The 20,895-nt window shown below is 42.2% G+C and overlaps 1 protein-coding gene across 7 annotated transcripts in view; it reads right to left on the reverse strand.

The window, feature by feature from the left end:
• The window catches only part of AGAP1 (ArfGAP with GTPase domain, ankyrin repeat and PH domain 1), a 593,970-nt gene that overhangs the window by 54,323 nt on the left and 518,752 nt on the right, over window positions 1-20,895 (reverse strand). The window lies entirely within an intron of this gene.

Raw genomic sequence — 20,895 nt, forward strand, 5'->3', positions numbered from 1 at the left:
TGAATCTACCAACCCCACACTAAAAACAATGCACTAGCTATAGGGGTACTATAGCAATTGTACTGTATAAAGCAGATAGGACCAGCAGGAGGTTGGACAAAAATAATCATTCTGCCCATCAACACTTACCTTTATACCCAACACTACTTATATTTATACCCTAGGGAGCACAAGTATGTAACCAACAGCTTAATAGTTAATAGTAGCATGAATGCTCCTCTTTAAAGAAACAGAAGAACAGGAACCAGTGAAAACAACAGCAATCAGGCAAGACTTTCATTCATCTCAAAAAATGCTTGTTTGGCATTACCTCACAGAAATTAGATTGTCGCCTAATCCAGCCAAAAAAGGCAGGAATGGAACGTTATCTAATATCTACAGCCCATAGATCTGTGGACTGTGGCCAACACATCTCAGAAAAGATTGCACATCCTAGAAAATCTTGCCAGTTAGCTACTGTTACCCCTGAGATATTCTAGTGCCGAGCATTTGCAATTAGGCACTCGGCACCAAAGTTTTTTAATGGTTTCTGTACACCTGTTTTTAGGTGGCTAAGGACATTAGAGAGTGTTTGCATGGTCCAGTCAATTATGGTTGTAACAGGAACTCCTGTATCCTAATGGCTCCCCCAAGAACTGGAATCCAGGTAGGCTGAATGACCAGAAATAAATTTCCCAGGACAATCACTATTGCTTCTCCTTGTGACATGGTGGTAACCAATGCATTCCCCTTCCTTCCTTAAAGCGATATTAAAAGGCAACTTTTTTATTATTAAAAAATAACAAACATGTCATACTTACCTGCCCTGTGCAGTGGTTTTGCACAGAGCAGCCCTGATCATCCTTTTCTCCGGTCCCCCACTGGCACTACTGGCCCCTCCCTCCTGCCTAGTGCCCCCAGAGAAAGCAGCTTTCTATGGGGACACCCAAGCAGGCTCATGCCCAAGCAGCTACTCTGCGTGTCCATTCACACACAGAACCATAGCTTGGCTTTGCCCCCCTCTCCTTATTGGCTCACTGGCTGTGACTGACCGCAATGGGAGCCAGTGGTTCCCCCTGCTGTCTCAGCCAATGAGGAGGGAGAGCCCCTGGAGAGCCGAGGCTCTTATGCACATCACTGGATCCTGATGGGGTTCAGGTATTAGGTGGACTGCTGCACACAGAAGGTTTTTTTCCCTTCATGCATAGAGTGCATGGAGGTAAAAAACCTTGAGCCTTTACAACCACTTTAATAGACACAAAACTAAATTTAGCCTAATGCACACTTTATTCAGTGGCAGTGTTATACATGCAAGACTGGCCATCATGCAATGTTTGTAGGTGGCTTTAGAGACCAAGTTCTCTAATTTAATGTAACTCCTATCAAAGACGTAGAATATGGTTGTAAAACTGGCCAATCAGCATCTGGGCCTGCCAAAATCAAAGGTATGAGACCACAGGCTCTGTGGTTATGGACATAAGGTAGATATAAATCCTAAGAGGACATATAGAGTTAGGTCCATATATATTTGGACACAGGCACATTTTTTTAGGTATTTACCAAAACATATTCAAGCTATAGTTATATGTGTATATAGGCTGACAGTGCACACTCTCAGGTTTAATTTGAGGGTATGTACATCCAAATCGGAGGAAGGGTTTAGGAATTACAGCTCTTAAGAATAGCCACTCCCCCCCCCCTTTTTCAAGGGGCCAAAAGTAATTGGACAATTAAATCAAAAGCTGTTTCATGGCAAGATGTGGGCTACTCCTTTGTTATTTATTTATCAATTAAGCAGGTAAAAGGTCTGGAGTTGATTCCAAGTGTGGTATTTGAATTTGGAATCTATTGCTGTGAACCTACATCATGCGTTTAAAGGAGCTGTTCATGCAAGTGAAACAGGCTGTTGTAAGGCTTCAAAAATGAAATACAGAGATAGCAGCAACATTAGGAGTGGCCAAATCAACAGTTTGGTACATTCTGAGGAAAGAAGTACACACTGGTGAGCTTAGCAATATAAAAAGGCCTGAATGTCCATGGAAGACAACAGTGGTGGATGATTGCAGGATCCTCTCTATGGTAAGGAAAAACCCATTCACAACATCCAGACAAGTGAAGGACACTCTCCAGGAGGCGAGCGTATCATTGTCAAAATCTACTATCAAGAGAAGACTTCACAAGAGCAAATACAGAGGGTTCACCACAAGGTTCATAAGATAGATTAGACTTTGCCAAAAAACCATCTAAAAATGCCAGACCAGTTCTGGAAAAGCATTCTTTGGACGGATGAAACGAAGATTAAACTGTACCAGAATGATGGGAAGAAAAAAGTGTGGAGAAGGCTTAGAACAGCTCATTATCCAAAGCACACAACGTCATCAACAAAACATGTTGGAGGCAGTGTAATGGCTTAGGCATGCATTGCTTCCAGTGGCACTATGTCATTAGTGTTTATTGATGATGTGACAGAAGCAGCCGGATGAATTCTGCAGTATTTAGAGATACACTGTCAGCCCAGATTCACAGTACAGATGGACAATGATCCAAAACACACTGTAAAAGCAACCCAGGAGCTTTTGAAGGAAAAGAAGTGGAATATTCTGGAATGGTCAAGTCAATCACTTGATCTCAATTGAGCATGCATATCACTTGCTAAAGGCAAAACTAAAAGGCAGAAAAACCCACAAAGAGCAACTGAAGACAGCTGCAGTTAGAGCCTGGCAAAGCATCAGAATGGAGGAAACCCAGTCTTTGGTAATGTCCATGGGTTCCAGACTTCAGGCAGTCATTGCCAGTAAAGGAGTCTCAACAAAATATTAAAAATGAACATTTTATTTATGATTATATTAATTTGTCCAATTACATTTGAGCCCCTGAAAATTAGGGGATTGTGTATAAAAATGGTTGCAATTCCTAAAATTTGCACTTGATATTTATGTTCAACCCTTGAATTAAAGCTTAAAGCCTGCACTTCAAATTCCTTTGGATTGTTTCATTTTAATTTTATTCTGGTGGCATACAGAGCCAAAAGTATGAAAATTATGCCTGTGTCCAAATATATATGGACTTAACTGTAGTTTTTTTAAAAACACTGTGCATCAGAAACCACTGTTATATTTTTGGGGGGAAAAATAGGCTTTTTGTACTCAAAATCCTTTTCTTGGGGTCAGTTGAGGGATACAGGGAGTCTTTTGTCTTCTGGTTATACTGCCAATAAAATTCGGCACTGGCATAAAGAAAAAAAAATCCTGCCCAGGATAACCTCTCCTACTACCACAGCATGCCTCATACACTCTGGGCAGATGTAAGTGCACCGACGTAGAGCAGTATTACAAACACCGAGTGCCGGTCCGGCTCCCAACTGTAGGCTTCAAATTAAGAAAATAGGATATATTTTCATCTCTCTTGCTGCATTCTACCTCATTTTATGGATTTTCTACAATACTGAAGTAGACTTTGACTAGAGAGCAGTAATCCTATTTTTTTTTCTATATTTTTGATATCAGCATGCCCCAGTTTTGTAGCAAAGGAGTACTGAGAGGATGATCATAAATACAGAGGAGTTGGAGCTGTATCTTTTAATACACTCCAAGAAAAGGCATTTACAGTGAGTACAAAAATCCTGTTTTCTTTCTCGTCCACTGAGGGACACGGAAGTTTTTCACCTTTGGGAAGTCCAAAAGCAAGCTGACTGAGGGGTGGGCAACACAGCAAACAAATACGAACAGGTCCCAGAATACAAGAAAGAACTGGAAAATGCCTAAAGCTCAAAAAGCTGCTTGAAAGATCTTTCGCCCAAAGCTGACATCAGATGAGGCCAAAAAGTGTCCTTGGTAGAATGGAGAGAATGGGTAAACAGAGGATCAGATGGCAGCCTTACAAATCTGGTAAACAATTGCTTGATGTCCAAACCTCTAGTGGAGTTCTTACAAGCAGGTTTTGTAGTCCAGCACTTTACCCAAACTGCTTCAATCATTTGTCCTGACAGAAGACAATGCAAAGAGATATGTCTGGGAAGCTTCTATCTGAAAGTCACTGCTGCAATTTGTATTCTATAATTAAAGATGAACTGCAGCCGTGGTGAGATCTTTTTTAGAGATTTTGACCAGGCAGACATAATTTGGTACAGTGAAGTCACAGTTAAAAGTGAAGGGCAGGGCCCACCAGAGAGAAGGCCAGCCATACACGATTCGGACCGTTAATGGGCTGGCTGAATATACCAAGTTAATCCCTCGATCAGCTTGGGTACAACCAGGGTGCCAGATTTGCTTGCGATTATCGCAACCAGCTGCTATAGCCGCTAGTGGTAATCACTGTCTTCTCCCGTTCTCCTCCGCTTTGGGAAGACAATTTCTGATTCCCCCGTCAGCACTGTGTTGATGGGGAAATCGTGCAAATTTTTTTCCTGCAAAGTAATTTGCACCCGTGTATGGCCTGCCTAAGTCCTAGAAAGGGTTACTAACTGCTTATAGGTTGGGTTACTAACTGCTTATAGATTGGGTCCTTAACCACTTCCTGCCAGCCAGCCGTCATATGATGTCCTTGACCTTGAGCGGGTATATCTGAATGATGCCTGCAGCTACAGGCATCATTCAGATATCGTCTTTTTCAGCCAGCGATTCCCTATACCATAAAAATGATCATAGCGGCTGTCGTTCTTCGGGGGGTGAGAGGGGACATCCCCTCATCCCGCCGCCCTCCAGTGCTTCTACCGACTCACCGCATCCATCGGTAAGGCGGATACAGGATCTACCGCCCCGGATGTTTACCATAGAGATTTCCGGTGGACCAAATGGTCGCCGGAGTCTCTATGATCGTTCGGAGGCCAGGCACGATGTTATGACATCATGCCTGGCCTCTGCATTCAAACAAACGGCGCCGCTTTGGCTGGGAAGCCGAGATCGTTTTTTTATTTATTTCAGGCTTCAACCTAGGAGGTGAGATGTGGGGTCTTATTGAACCTATACCTCACTGTGAAGAGGATCGATCATGCCATATTCCTATTACAAGGGATGTTTACATTCCTTGTAATAGGAATAAAAGTGATCAAAATTTTTTTTTTTTTTTTTAAAGTGTTAAACTAAAAAAAAAAAAAAAAAATTAACAATAAAAAAATAAATTTTAAACGCCCCTGTCCCCGTGTGCTCACACGCAGAAGCGAACGCATATGTAACTCCTACCCACATATGAAAACGGTGTTCAAACCACACGTGAGTTGGAAAAACAATTGAAATGGAAAATTCTTTGGATTAGGAGCTTTAAAGTTTATTTCCACCTTTGCAGTCACATTTGAGTAAAACCCACTATATTTTTTTATTAAAGGGTATCTCCACCTTGGCTCCTAAAGAAAAAAAAAATGAAATCCTTTTTAACAGCCCCTTGCTGATGCTACCCCCTGTGAACTTATTGGTCTTTGTGTATCATAATCCACCGCCCACAGTTGCCTGTGTGCGTTGACCAATGAGTCTCCCTTCTTTTGTCTCGAAAGTGAGAAGAGACTCTCGTTGTTCAGCACTGTCACATGACTGCACTAACCAATGGCTAGGAGCTATTGCAAACATCTGCGTACGGATGTTTCAAGTGTATGGAAATGCGCACCAGCAACCTTAGGCGGTGGATGATGTTATACAAAGACAGATAAATGCACAGGGGAGGTAGGCTGTTAGCAAGTTTTTTGGTGTGAAGGTGAAGATACTGTTCAAATATTTCTTACCTTCTAGATGTTTCTCAGAAGAAGACCTCATGGCAGATTGGAAACATTTCTGAACAATAATCCAGTATCTCTGTCCCTCACCCAGATTGGGGACCCACTGAGCTATCCCTCTAACATACAATGCAGGAGGTCAACTACTAAATCTTTAACCCTTTGTTAGGACAGACTGTGTTCAAGTCTAGTTTAAAACTGATAAGAAGATCTGCTATGTTACGCCATATGAAAAATAACATGTAACAAATAAAGTAGGTATTATCCCAATTTAGCAGAAAAAGTTAAAATACCCTTTAAGGACCCAAGACAGAACTGGTAGAAGTAACAAGTTGATGCCCTTTCAAAGTTGATGCCAATGCACTGATAAGAGCCAAAATGTTCTCCTTTATTTGGTAGGTATAGTGGTAGACTATGACTGCTCAGGGGCAAGCTCATCAGCCAAAGTTTGCAGTTATTCATAAGGCTCCAAAGCTGCCAGGGCCACAGGTAAGTCAGATATAATATCTGCAGAGGAAGGCACAAGGAGGATGCTTGTGGCCTTTGCGGTCCCCAAATAACTAGGTGATTTTGGACAAAGTCATGCATGACCATAGCAAAAACCTCAGTCAAAGGGCAGAGAAACTAGCCATGCCCAACTAAGATAAGGACAACTCCAATGATGGAATAAACTTTAGGAACAGAGTGATGCATGATTCCCAGCTTCAGACATCAATACTATTAGTAGGTGCATTGCAAGAAGCCTTGGAGCCACTGTGGAATGAGAGCTGGGGGCAGTCAGTATAGTGGGACTGCTTCCTCATGTCTAGAATTAGACATGTTGCATTTAGGTGGCATCAGGGCAAGAGAAGTCTCATGCTCAGTATGAGGCCTCAGACACCCGTGAAACCCAGGCCGTTGGTAGCAGATGAGGGTCAGATGGGCAGAGGAGTCCAAAGTCACTGTAGGCAAGTAGCAGGAATGGATCAGAGATTGGAGTTTCTCATTTGTATGCAGTAGCAGTGGATAGACACTTCCTCCACGCTGTATGGTGGGAAAGAGAGTGAACACGCTACTTCACCCAGTACAGGATGTCAGTGCTCAGTACTACACGGATACCACAAACTGGATGAAACAAAGTAAAACTGTATAAATAAGGTAAAAACAAGGAATAGGGGCACCTCTGAGAAGTTATCATAAAACACTTTATTTCAAACAAAATATCCACTCACATGAAGGTAGGAGAAGTCATGTACAGGAGCATGATGAGGGCTGAAGAGCTGAAAAATGCAGGACTGTAGGCAGAAGCTGTATCAATGTAGCTGAAGCACAATCAAGTCCAGGCAGGCAGGGGTGCAGATGGCTGAGCACATACACACACCGGTGTAATACAATGTCCCTGGAAGATGGTGTCAATAGTCCAGTGGAAGAGGAAAGGATCAGTCCAATGATGGCATAAATGTCAGTAAAGAGAGGGAGAAGGACGTCCGGCCGGATGGAAGGGCTGCGCTGTATCTCCACAGCGATCGCACTGTCCCTGTGTGGTGAGGGGAGAGACACGGCCGTGTGTGTAGGATGGAAGCGAGGCTTGGAGAGCAGACACAGGCCAGCACCGAGCCGTGACGTCATCAATATGCGACGTGTTTCCGAAATTGCTAGCCATAGATGGATGGAATAGCCGCATTCCGTGTTTTTCTGCCTGAAAAATCCTCTCAGAAATGCACTTGTGATGGTTTGTTTTTGGTTTTTTTTGCCTCTAAGCTCTCCTCTTGAAATATGCCTGTAAACGTCCTAATGTGTATAAACACATAGAATAACTTTGAGCTGCTTCTACAAGCAGGAGAAGCAGCTTCTCCAGCTTCTACTGCTTGTAGAAGCAGCTCAAAGTTATTCTATGTGTTTATACACATTAGGACGTTTACAGGCATATTTCAAGAGGAGAGCTTAAAAGGCAAAAAAAAACCAAAAAAAAAACAAACCATCACAAGTGCGTTTCTGAGAGGATTTTCCAGGCAGAAAAACACGGAATGCGGCTATTACATCCATCTATAGTTAGCAATTTCGGAAACGCGTCGCATATTGATGACGTCTGCACCAAGCCTCGCTTCCATCCTACACACACGGCCGTGTCTCTCCCCTCACCACACAGGGACAGTGCGATCGCTGTGGAGATACAGCACAGCCCTGCGATCTGGCCAGACGTCCTTCTCCGTCTCTTTACTGACATTTATGCCATCATTTGACTGATCCTTTCCTCTTCCACTGGACTACTGACACCATCTTCCAGGGACATTGTATTACACCGGTGTATGTGCTCAGCCATCTGCACCCCTGCCTGCCTGGACTTGATTGTGCTTCAGCTACATTGATACAGCTTCTGCCTACAGTCCTGCATTTTTCAGCTCTTCAGCCCTCATCATGCTCCTGTACATGACTTCTCCTACCTTCATGTGAGTGGATATTTTGTCTGAAATAAAGTGTTTTATGATAACTTCTCAGAAGCGCCCCTATTCCTTGTTTTTTCTCAGCTATTGGAACTCGCTTTTGGTTTCTTGGTGGCTGCCCTGACTGAGATAGCAGTTTTATATTACCAGTGTACACATCTGTACATCCACATTCCTGGACAATTGGGTACTACATTGTAAGGTATCTGCATATTGCGCCTTGTTACTTGTTTAGTGTATAAATAAGGTAGCTCACGCTGTTACAGTGAGGACGGAAAGTATTCAGACCCCCTTAAATTTTTCACTCTTTGTTATATTGCAGTCATTTGCTAAAATCATTTAAGTTCATTTTTTTTCCTCATTAATGTACACACAGCAACCCATATTGACAAAAAAAAACCCACAGAATTGTTGACATTTTTGCAGATTTATTAAAAAAGAAAAAATTAAATATCACATGGTCCCTTTGCTCAGTATTTAGTAGAAGAACCCTTTTGATCTAATACAGCCATGAGTCTTTTTGGGAAAGATGCAATACGTTTTTCACACCTGGATTTGGGGATCCTCTGCCATTCCTCCTTGCAGATCCTCTCCAGTTCTGTCAGGTTGGATGGTAAACTTTGGTGGACAGCCATTTTTAGGTCTCTCCAGAGATGCTCAATTGGGTTTAAGTCAGGGCTGGGCCATTCAAGAACAGTCACAGATTTGTTGTGAAGCCACTCCTTCGTTATTTTAGCTGTGTGCTTAGGGTCATTGTCTTGTTGGAAGGTAAACCTTCGGCCAAGTCTGAGGTCCTGAGCACTCTGGAGAAGTTTTCGTTCAGGATTTCCCTGTACTTAGCCGCATTCATCTTGCCCTCGATTGCAACCGGTCATCCTGTCCCTGCAGCTGAAAAACACCCCCGCAGCATGATGCTGCCACCACCATGCTTCACTGTTGGGATTGTATAAGACAGGTGATGAGCAGTGCCTGGTTTTCTCCACACATACCGCTTAGAATTAAGGCCAAAAAGTTCTATCTTGGTCTCATCAGACCAGAGAATCTTATTTGTCACCATCTTGGAGTCCTTCAGGTGTTTTTTTTAGCAAACTCCATGCAGGCTTTCATGTGTCTTGCACTGAGGAGAGGCTTCCGTCGGGCCACTCTACCATAAAGCCCCGACTGATGGAGGGCTGCAGTGATGGATGACTTTCTACAACTTTCTCCCATCTCCTGACTGCATCTCTGGAGCTCAGCCACAGTGATCTTTAGGTTCTTCTTTTCCTCTCTCACCAAGGCTCTTCTCCCCTGATAGCTCAGTTAGGCTGGAGGGCCAGCTCTAGGAAGGGTTCTGGTCATCCCAAGCGTCTTCCATTCAAGGATTATGGAGGCCACTGTGCTCTTAGGAACCTTAAGTGCAGCAGAAATTTTTTTGTAACCTTGGCCAGATCTGTGCCTTGCCACAATTCTGTCTCTGAGCTCTTCAGGCAGTTCCTTTGACCTCATGATTCTCATTTGCTCTGACATGCACTGTGAGCTGTAAGGTCCTTTATAGACAGGTGTGTGGCTTTCCTAATCAAGTCCAATCAGTATAATCAAATACAGCTGGACTCAAATGAAGGTGTAGAACCATCTCAAGGATGATCAGAAGAAATGGACAGCACCTGAGTTAAATATATGAGTGTCACAGCAAAGGGTCTTAATACTTAGGACCATGTGATATTTCAGTTTTTCTTTTTTAATAAATCTGCAAAAATGTCAACAATTCTGTGTTTTTCTGTCAATATGGGGTGCAGTGTGTACATTCATGAGGAAAAAAAAAAGAACTTAAATGATTTTAGCAAATGGCTGCAATATAACAAAGAGTGAAAATTTAAGGGGGTCTGAATACTTTCCGTCCCCACTGTAAGTCTGGCCAGCTTACAGTCAAAGCAAGTCTTCAGAAACAAAGCAAAATACTGAGACAATGCCAGTGGCTCTGCAAAGTGGCTAACTTTCAACAGTTTGGACGCGCATCACATGAAACCCAGTGCCCAAACGTCAATTCCAGGCTATCCCTGCAATGTCTTGCCTAGTGAATTCCAGAAGTAGCACTCCAAAAGCCAGACTTAGGATGGCTGCTATCAAAGGGCAGCTCTAGCAGCAATGTAGAGAAGAGGCTTGATTAAATAAGCTGTCTACCAAAAATAAGTTAATCTTTCACAGAGGACAGCTTAAGAGAAGACGTCCATCCTCTGTGATACAATAAGGAGGGGTTACCAAGGCTAGCCAACAGGGGTTACCAAGGCTAGCCAACAGTATTTTGTATTTGCCAGTGTCCAATCCTCCTGTAAGCAGCAGTAAAAACCGAAGTTTAAAATATCCTGTGTTCCTTGGACCCAAAAAATAGGATAGAATTTTACAGTGACTACAATCAATATCTATTTACCGTATTGCTTGCACTTCATTATAATTCACGATTGTGGTCTGAATGTGAAACCAGGTGTGTGCTTTTTATGGCATCGTTGTCCCATGTTTTAACCTGTATTGCGTTGTCCGCATTACTGTATCTGAACAATTTCGATATATAATAAAGTTCTTAATTATAGGCAAGACTGCTGTTCGCCGTATTCCCCTCCTCCCTTTTGAACTCCTCGGGGTATCTTCCCCACTTTGTGCCCGCATTAATGTACACACAAGGTGCCTTATGCAGAATGAGTTTACTCTCGAGCTTCAGCCATTATGAACACAAATGCAACATCACACATAATAATAGCCATGTATAATCCTGTGATCAAACGTGATGCAGTGAGAAGCAAAAGATCCACACAGCATACATAACACAAAGCAAAGGAAAGCAATGCAGAGGATGACAGATTTGCATTCATTTCTCAGGGCTCTGTGAAGAAATAAACACAGAAATTGCCATTTCTGACTTGTCTTAGAGTTTGTGGCTTCGCTAGCTATCATGTCAACTATGTAGAACAAGTATACAGCCAGTGAAGTCTGAACTCCTGTGCTACTTGTCCGTCAGGCACGAATAAGTGTTTAGTCAGCACAGGTTCAATTCAAAAACAAATCCTAACAAAAGCATTTTCTTGATCACTGTTGAATGCTCCTAAAAGCATTAACCTGAATTTCATGTTTTTTAGAAGTACTCTGAAAGCAAAAAAAAAAAAAAAAAAAAAAAAAAAAAAAAAGGAATAAACAATTGCCACTCACAATGTTCTTTACCAAGGAGACAGCATGGCCCAAACTACTATGTCCCTGCTCCCAAATAGGTACACAAACATCTCTAAATACTGCTCCATTTGACCACTGCTGAACTTTGGTATGGGAGGAAAAACGCATGCAACTGATCTTCTCATGGTAGGAACAGTTTCCCATGAGTTAAAGAAAATGCTATCAACAAAGTGACTGATGGTAATAATGAAAGGTAGGGGCTGTCTTAGGAAACATGCTTAACTGCATTGCAACGTTTCTGTTAAAATTGGGGGATTATAATCGATGAATTGTAAACGAAGCACTTGATCAGTTGAACAAGTTGACTGCTGCCCTGTGATAATGATATTAACGCACCTAAACAAAATACTATAGAAATACAAAAGAATATCACGCCATCTTCACATTTATCAAGCAATGACTTCCTTTGCATGTTGTTGCATAACCAGGATGTCTGAGCTGGAAGATTTCTCCAAACCTGTAATGTGATCGCAGGTTTGAGCAGGGAGCAGAAAGCCATAAATCCCAGCAGCTGTCACTGACTGTGGTCTTGTCCTGGGGACATCTCATCCCCAGGACGAGATGGGGGTACTGGATATGGATCCTCTACAAATAGAAATTAGGTCCTTTGTGGAGCCAAACAGCTTGGGTTCAGTGATTCTCCACAAAGTGGGGCCCTCAAAAAGTTGCACCAGAAAGAGTGCCAAACAAATAATCTAAGCGTCCAACAACGACTTAATCAGTCAGGGAATGACAATGGGAAGGACAACAAGCTGCAAACGAAAATGTTGGCCATTTGTTGTCCTTTCACTGAACCAAAAAATCTTTAGTGGGCTCTTTGATTGTTTGGTGCTCTTTCTAGTGCAACTGCGGGTCCTGCTCCTACTGAGGTCTGACTGGGGGAGAATCTTAAATCAGGGCTAACAGCCCAATACAGATGGTTTGTACTGCCCAGGGGGTGGATTCTTGCAGCTGGGATGACGAGTGTATGCAAACAGTAGCAACCACTCGGACTGACAAGGTAATGACAGGCTACGAAGAGCCATCACTGATCGCATACACCAGACATTCTAGCCACAATAATCTAGTGATTCTGGTGTATGCAGGCAATTGCCTGCGTGAAGGAAGCCTAATAGATCTTTGTTAAAAAAAACAATAAACAAAAATTTTCAGGTCACTTACTAGCCAACCTACAACAAACTGAATTGACCCTAACAGCTTACGCTAATTTCACACTGGGGCGGGGGCCCCACTAGCGGCTGAAGAAAGGGTGAAAAGCGCCCGCGTTGCGGCACTTTGGCAGCGCTGCCCATGGATTTCAATGGGCGGGGCGTTTTGGGAGCGCTGTATACACCGCCTGCTCCCAGACTGCCCCAAAGATGCTGCTTGCAGGAGTTTTATTCCTATCCCGCAAGCACACCGCCCCAGTATGAAAGCACTCGCGCTTTCACACTGGGGGGGGGCATGAGAGGTGCTTTTCAGGCGCTTTAAAAGAGCCTCAGTGTGAAAGGGGTCTAAAGTCAAGGGGTTTAGTTTACACACATTTGCAAATACACGAGTAAGCTGCAGTGGCCACATCATGGCAACCCAGTCTACCATTGTCCTAACTCTATAATTTTGAGAGTCTCCTGAATTGGAGCACATACACAATAATGATAGATTAAGGGCAGGTATGCTTGTAGGGAGCCCACCCCTCCTTAAAGTTATAAGTAACGCACTGGACAATCACGTTAAACCAAGGGGTTTCGTTTGCACACATTTTCAAATTCATGAGTTCCTGGATGTGCACACCACCAATAGCAGGGGTTCCCACTCTTCTTGATGACTTGTTTACTGAGCAATGTTACAGAGAATGAAGCAGGAGACTCTAGAACATGGAAAGGTGGACAGAAACACCCTAAACTTTCAAGTATAAATTCCAAGTAGACGACTTACTCAGTCCCTAGCCCCATCTCTAAGTAAATTATCACTTGTGGGTGGGCTGACTGTTTTAAAGCTCAAACATGAGTGGCTGCTATGGGTAAATGTAGGAATAATTTTCCAGTAATCTGTACTGGCAAAGGCAAAGCATAGCAGCCAGTCAGTGATTGTGATCAGCATAGGACCTTCAGAAAGCAGATCATGTAGCAAGAACAAAAGTATGATGGTCAAAGTTTATTTTTTATTTAGGGATGTTCTTTTCAAAACCATTTGGTGGAGCTGACTTTTGATATTTGCTTTAATGCATGCATGAAACCATTCTCATTTGCAGATCTTATCAATTAGAAGATATGGGATATTACGTTTTTTTTCCTAGTACATATCCTGTACAGGTTCCGTAAAAATCAGAACTAAAGTTCTCAGTCCTCCACCCTTTCCTCTGTAAGCCTGGCTCTGCACTGTGCATTCATACTTCCCTATAGGAATTTGTATTATAGGTAAGATAATTGCGCTGTCTTGACATGATGCTCAGAGGATTTGGTGTCTAATTAAAAGGTGGACCCCCAGGGCTACATTATTGTCTAGAGTCAATGATGACACCATATTGTGGCTGCATTATCTTGCCGCAGAGCTCACTATTCTGTAAAGCAGATCTCAGTAATAACTATAACAGCTCCAGGGGAAAAGAAACCAGTCTCAGGAATCTGCAGTAGGCCACCCCCCATTATAGAATACTATGGCACAGACAGTGTTAAGTCACAAGGAGGCAGAGCTGGAAATCTTAAATAAATAAAAATCCAATCTTTTATTAACCAAAAGCCGGCATGACGCGTCCCCCAGCCGGGATCCAGCAAGTCAATTTATGACCCCTGACCTCCTTGACCTTTAACAAAACGGCAGCCTGCGCATGCAAATGGCGCTCGCCATAAGAGCGGCGGGGGAGAGACGGGGGAGGGAGTCAAATCTAGGGAACGAGAGAGACGCGGGAAGTGGAGAAGGGGGAGGTGGGGGGGAAAACAAAAAACAAATTAAAAAGCTGTTACTTAAATGTCACAGAACACAATTGTTTTTGGCTACAGATCATTACACCTGATACGAACACATTACACACAGACACATTATGTGTGAGATATATATATATATATATATATATATATATATATACATACACATATATAAAGACATTTGTCTATAGATGTATGTCTATATCAATAAAATGTTTAATATATATATATATATATATATATATATATATATATATATATATATATATATACACAAATCTTTGACTCTCTCCATACATGATCTATATATATATATGTATATATATATACACACACATATATACGTATAAATACATCTATATACATATATATTTATATCGCCCACTTTAATACACACACACATATATATATATATACATACGTATGTATGTGTGTGTGTTCTGTCTTTCAACATAAAATGACTTTATCTTTAAACAGTCACAAATGTCTACATAAAACCTCGGCTACAATGACAAGCGTTAAGATGTTTGACATTTTATGTAACCTTGTCATCTATAGCACAACAAACTATTGTCCCTTTTTAATATTGTTATCTGATATTTAAGGCTCCAAAAGGTTCCACGCGGAGTGAATTCAAAAGGGTACATTGTCAAGAAGTCAGGTGCAGAAAAGGAAATATCTTCTGCAAGATCAAACCCTTTTAATAAATATCTTTACTTGTGATGAGACCATGACACTTATGTGAGAATGTTCAATGCAATACAATGCTGCAAGTATCAGGCTGCATTGTATCAGTGATATGAACACAACACTTGACATGATATCCTGTGAACCCCTGTAATAGTTCCTGGGTGCAGAAGCCTAAAGGTGCCCAAATACGTTTGGTTCCCTTTTGGTCTGTACACAGTGTGTTATGTCTTGATAAGAGAGGGGCTGGCATTAAATCTTTTTTTAACTTAACTTTAAGCCAGCCATACATAGATGGAAATTCAGCTGGTTCAGCAGGAACCGGCAGAATTTCGATCCATGCATGGGCAGGCTTGTTGTACACAGGTTGATCTACTGATTGACTTGTGTACAACCAGCCTGTCTGTTTTTTCTTGATCAATGCTGGCGATATTATTCTGAAGGGAAGACTCCCCACTGTCAGAATACAATACCAAACCAGGAAGGATTTGAGTTTGTGGATGGAGAAATCAGGTTTTTTCTTGTTCAACCCCCTGGTTGAACAACAAAAAAAAAAAGTATAACGTAAGGTCAGCTTAACACCTCCTACTATGTTATAGAGAAGAGCATAGTGGAGGTGCTCTGTAGTCCCATCCTAGGTTGGCAATGCTGCTTCTCCATAAATACAGTACAGTGAGCAGGGTCACCTTATGACACGAAGTGGGTTAATGGCAAGGTCACCAAGGCAGCACATACATTTTTTTTGTTCAACCAGCGAGTTTGTGGGGGAAACACTCTTGCTAAGCTATTGTGTTCTGACAGCGGTGATATAGCTGGCAGCGCTGATCGTGCTGAAACTTTCCAACTGGCTGGGTGTATACAAGTTGATTGGTAGATTGACTTCTTTACAACCAGCCTGTTCAAGCACGGATCGAAATTCGCCCGGTCCCTGCTGAACCGGGTGCCTTTCAGTCCATGTATGGCTGGCTTAAGATAAACTTAAAGGAAAACAAGCATGGAAAAGGGAATGTGGCTACCACACCTAAAGACTGATAAATTGTGGTAGATTACATTTTGCGTTCTTTGGTTTAGATACACGTTGAACGTTGACCTGCTGGATTCCGAACAGATTCAGACGTATACATGAATATTTAATTGATTAAGTTCATTGTCCCTTTTGAAGACAGGAAAACAAATATTTTGGACATTTATTGAATACACTGACAGATAGTCTTGCCTAATTGAATTTTTAGTGACAAATTTGTTCAGAGTCTAAATGAATATCTACAGGTCAGTTACCAGCAGGTCCGGTCATGTGGAGAGTAGCTAAATAATAAATATGCAGAAGAGTATATCCTTTAAAAATCTGTACACGTATGGACCAACATACATATGAATGTGATCTTGCTGAAATATATAAGGCTTAATTACCGTATATACTCGAGTATAAGCTGACCTGAATATAAGCCGAGGCACCTAATTTTGACCACAAAAAACTGGTAAAATGTATTGACTCGAATATAAGCCTAGGGTGAGAAAGCGCAGCTACTGTAAGTGGAAAAGAGGATCAACAATGCCCATTTGCAGCCTCACTGTGCCCATTTGCAGCCATACGTCCCACGAACTTCAAACTCGGTAGTTAAGGGTTAAGGGACATTGCTGCAGATGGACACAGTTGACCGACTTTGGGGCCCCGTATCTCGGGGCCACTTGGTGCCAGGAACCCCACATTTGGTGTGCAAACCCAGTGGAACTAGCACTACAACATATCCTAGCACCAAGTGGCCCTTGAGATACGGGGCCCCAAAGTCGGTTCGGAAAATGTCATTCTCTGCTGCAGAAAAGTGCTTGACTCGAGTATTAGCCCGGGGGGGGGGGGGGGGGGGGGGGGTTGGGGGGCATTTTCAGCACAAAAAAATGTGCTGTAAAACAAGGCTTATACTCAAGTATATATGGTAACAATACCCCGAACAAGGGGATTTATTATTTATTTTAGCAGTTTGATTGTAATTTTCAAATATCACTGGATTCAGCTGAAAGTAATTGTCAATCCAAATGAGGATCCTTAAAGGATAAGTTCACCTTTGGTAACATGTTACACCCATTATCAGGGTGTAACGTAATAAATGCACATGCCCCCCGCACCCCCTCCTTTTGACAGCGAGTTGGGGATCTTTTCCCCCTGCTCACTTCCACAATCTAAAAAAAAAAAAAAAAAAAAGCGGGTGTTCAGGGCTCGGCCCGGCAGGCAGTGTCATTCATTCACAGTAGTCTGTGAATGGGAAAACTACAGGAACAGCCTTTGAGGCTGTCGGCTTGTAGTTGATATCTCTTGGTAGTTCACTGAGCTTCCCGAAAGAGTATAACTGCCTGCCTGTATTAGAGGAATAGGCAGACAGCTACACAGTCTGCAGGACCGTGGCATTACACCCACAGGTGCAATGCTTTACAGGTTCCTAACAAAAAAAAAAAATGCATATTTCTTTACTTGCAAAAAAAGTGCATTTTTTTTTTTTAAAGGTAAGCTTATCCTTTAACCGGTTCAATACAGGGCATTTTCACCCCATTCCTTCCCAGACCAATTTTTAGTTTTCAGCGCTGTTGCACTTTAAACGACAATTGCGCGGTCGTGCGACGTTGTACCCAAACAAAACTGGTGTCCTTTTTTCCCCCACAAATAGAGCTTTCTTTTGGTGGTATTTGATCACCTCTGCGGTTTTTATTTTTTGCGCTATAAACAAAAGAAGAGCGACAATTTTGAAAAAAACACAAGATGTTTAAGAACGACATTTTCCATAATGCTCTACACTGCAGAGTGCATGAGCATCATGGGAAATTTAGTTCCAAATCATCTGGGGTGTCAAGGTTTGCCTTCACTGGTGTAGGTTATGCTTTTATAAACCTTACTCATGCATGGTTAGTGATGATGCAATGTATTTAGGTAGTCATATTTGCTCATTACATATGCTGGCTAAACTTCCTGCTTAATGTATTACTCCAGCCAGTCTAGTTTGGAATAGCGTGGGGAAGGTATAAAACCTGTTTTTTGTTTTTTTTTTAAATTGTTGGCTCTGACACCATTGGTGAGATACAATATCACAAATGGCACGTTCACACTACCTGCAGTGGCCTGTGTTTTTTTCTGCTTTAACACAGATCCCCGCTAAGGCACATAAGAAATAATAATTGTTTTCTATGTCCCTGTTCATAGAACATTGGTGTGAGGTGCACTGTGGAAAAGGCAGCATGTCTGCATTTTTCAGAAATGCACTGTATGTCACCCCAAGACATCACACTGCTCTGCTGTGAGACACCTAAATGTAGAGTCGCTATGTGAGTAAGGCCCCTTTCACACTGGGGCGGTGGGGGCGTCGGCGGTACAACAGTGCTATTTTTAGCGCTGCTGTACCGTCGTTCTTGCAGCGGTATTTGGCCGCTAGCGGTGCGGTTTTAACCCCCGCTGGCGGCCGAAAAAGGGTTAAAATCCCTCGTACAGCGCGGCTATAGCCGCGGTATAGCCGCGCTGTCCCATTGATTTCAATGGGCAGGAGCGGTTTAGGAGCGGTGAATACACCGCTCCTTCACCGCTCCAAAGAAGCGGTTTGCAGGACTTTTTTCACTGTCCTGCCTGCGCACCGCTTCAGTGTGAAAGCCCTCGGGCTTTCACACTGAACAAACAGCGGAGGCTGTTTAGGGGCGGTTTGCAGGCGGTATTTTTAGCGCAATACCGCCTGCAAACCGCCCCAGTGTGAAAGGGGTCTAAGGTAAACAGTGCTAATGTGCTGAAACTTGCGCTGCACTGCTCCCTGCAGGAGTTCACTCTGATAGCTGCCCACACAGCAAAATGCTGTGTTTTACCTTGAGGTCTAGTGTGACCATAGTCTGTCATGATTAAGTTGGCCATACATGGATTAAAATTCAGCCAGTTCAGCAAGGTTGATTAATGTGTGGTCATGGTGGTTAAAAAAAAAGTTGATCTACCGATCGACTTCTGTTCGGCTGCCCTATCGGTATATTTTTGCTTGATCAGCATTAAAGGGAATAGGTTGCAGTGCTAATCTGTGTATCCTGACAGCGGGGGAGTCTCCCCACTGTCAGAATACAATGACACAGCGGGAAGGATTTCCCCATCCACACCGAATATGTGGATGGAGGAATCGGGTCAGTTTTTTTGTTCAACCCACTTATTAAACATAAAAAAAAAAAATGACCCATGTATGGCCAGCAGAGCTTCACGAATCTGGATAAAATGAGAATCACAATTTTTCTGCTTAGACTAAAGATCATGATTCTCAGCTTAACATTATCTTTCACATTATACAAAAAAATTGGGCTAACTTCACTGTTTAGTTTTTTTTTTTTTTTTTTAAGTCATTGAAGCGTACTTTTTCCCCAAAAAATTGCTTTTAAAAGACAGCTGCGCAAATACAGTGTGACATAAAGTATTGCAATGACCGCCATTTTATTCTCTAGGGTCTCTGCTAAAAAAAAATATATTCAATGTTCGGGGATTCTAAGTAACTCTCTAGCTAAAAAAATACTGATTTTTAGCAACAAATGTCAGAAATAGGCTTAGTATTTAAAGAGGAACTGCAGTCTGCTCACATAATTTGTAATAAAAACATCTTTGTCAGTCTCAATCTTCCCTCCAACCACTTTGCATATTATTTTATAAATGCTGTGATTCTGTACTTGCCAAATATCCTGCAGAAATCTCCCTCCACTAAGTCTGGCTGTAACCATTTTAACTATGGGCAGCTCAAGCTGCTGCCTGTTCACTTCCTGGGATTTACAGAGACACATCTCCAGCGCTGCAGCTCTCGTTAGCCCTCTTATGACTCATCCCCCCCTCCCTTCCTGGCAAATACTCACAAGAGTGAGCTGTGCATGATGTCATAAGCCTAGGCTTTTTACCAGACAAGAAAAAGGAAGTGGGCTGTATAAAGCATTTACTGGCAAAAAAAAAGTTTTTATCCAAAGTTAAAACAACAAGGGCAGAAGATTTAATAGATGGAAAGTTAAAAAAAATGACTGAAGTTCCACTTTAAACAGCGAAACTGCCTTCATTTACAGACCAAGTTCATCCCTTTGATCTAAATAAAAGAACCAATGATACCTGGTTTCTTTTTAACTCAGCTCTAAGCAATGTTGTGATAAACTTGGCAGGCTGCCTTTTATTTATTTTTTTGACAGCTGTCAGCTGTGAGCAGAGAACGGCTCTTCACTGAATGGTAGAAACCGCAAGATCGTGAGGGGGGGTTGAATTGAGATCGCGATTTTTTAACGATTTTACCATTATTACCATGGGAGGAAGTGAAGGAGAAAATCTACATTTTATAATTGTTACTAGAGCAGAAATAAAGGTGATATCTTCCAAAAGGGACAACAGTGGGCTTTTCCTTAGTTTGAAGATTATATATATATATATATATATATATATATATATATATATATATATATATATATACTTCCTGTTGTGTCTCTGAGACAGAAGTGAAAGGAAAACTCCCATAGGGTAATCAACAGCAATAAAAACCTGACAGGCTCTAACCCTTCTCCAATCTACAGTACAATACTTTAAAAAAAAAAAGAAGAAGGTTGTGGTGACCGGTGCGTCCCCTTTCACCGTTTCAGGTCCGATTTCAGCCCGAATTTTGGGCTGAATTCGGACCTGAAACGGATCAAAAGACGCACAGGACTCCTGTGCAATTTCGCACCAGAGTCGCTGCGGAGATGTGTGAATCGGCTCCATAGAGAGCCGGTCACAATCTCCTGCTATGCGATTTGGATGCGGGCAAACCAGCATTCAATACGCAATAGTGTGAACCCAGCCGAAGAGTGCACAGCTGCACAATCTTGTGCTCTTCGGTTCCTTTTTTACAGCTATGCCATTGGAAACCAGAAAGCAGGTAAAAAAACTGAAGAGGCTGCAGTGTTGCTGGCCATTTTTTGAAAATGCCAGAACAAGCATACTGTAAATGAGAAGCAAAAAGTGTCAGAACTATCAAAAAGCATTGAA

This window comes from Aquarana catesbeiana, linkage group LG06 (assembly GCF_042186555.1).
Source record: "Aquarana catesbeiana isolate 2022-GZ linkage group LG06, ASM4218655v1, whole genome shotgun sequence".
Taxonomy (NCBI): domain Eukaryota; kingdom Metazoa; phylum Chordata; class Amphibia; order Anura; family Ranidae; genus Aquarana; species Aquarana catesbeiana.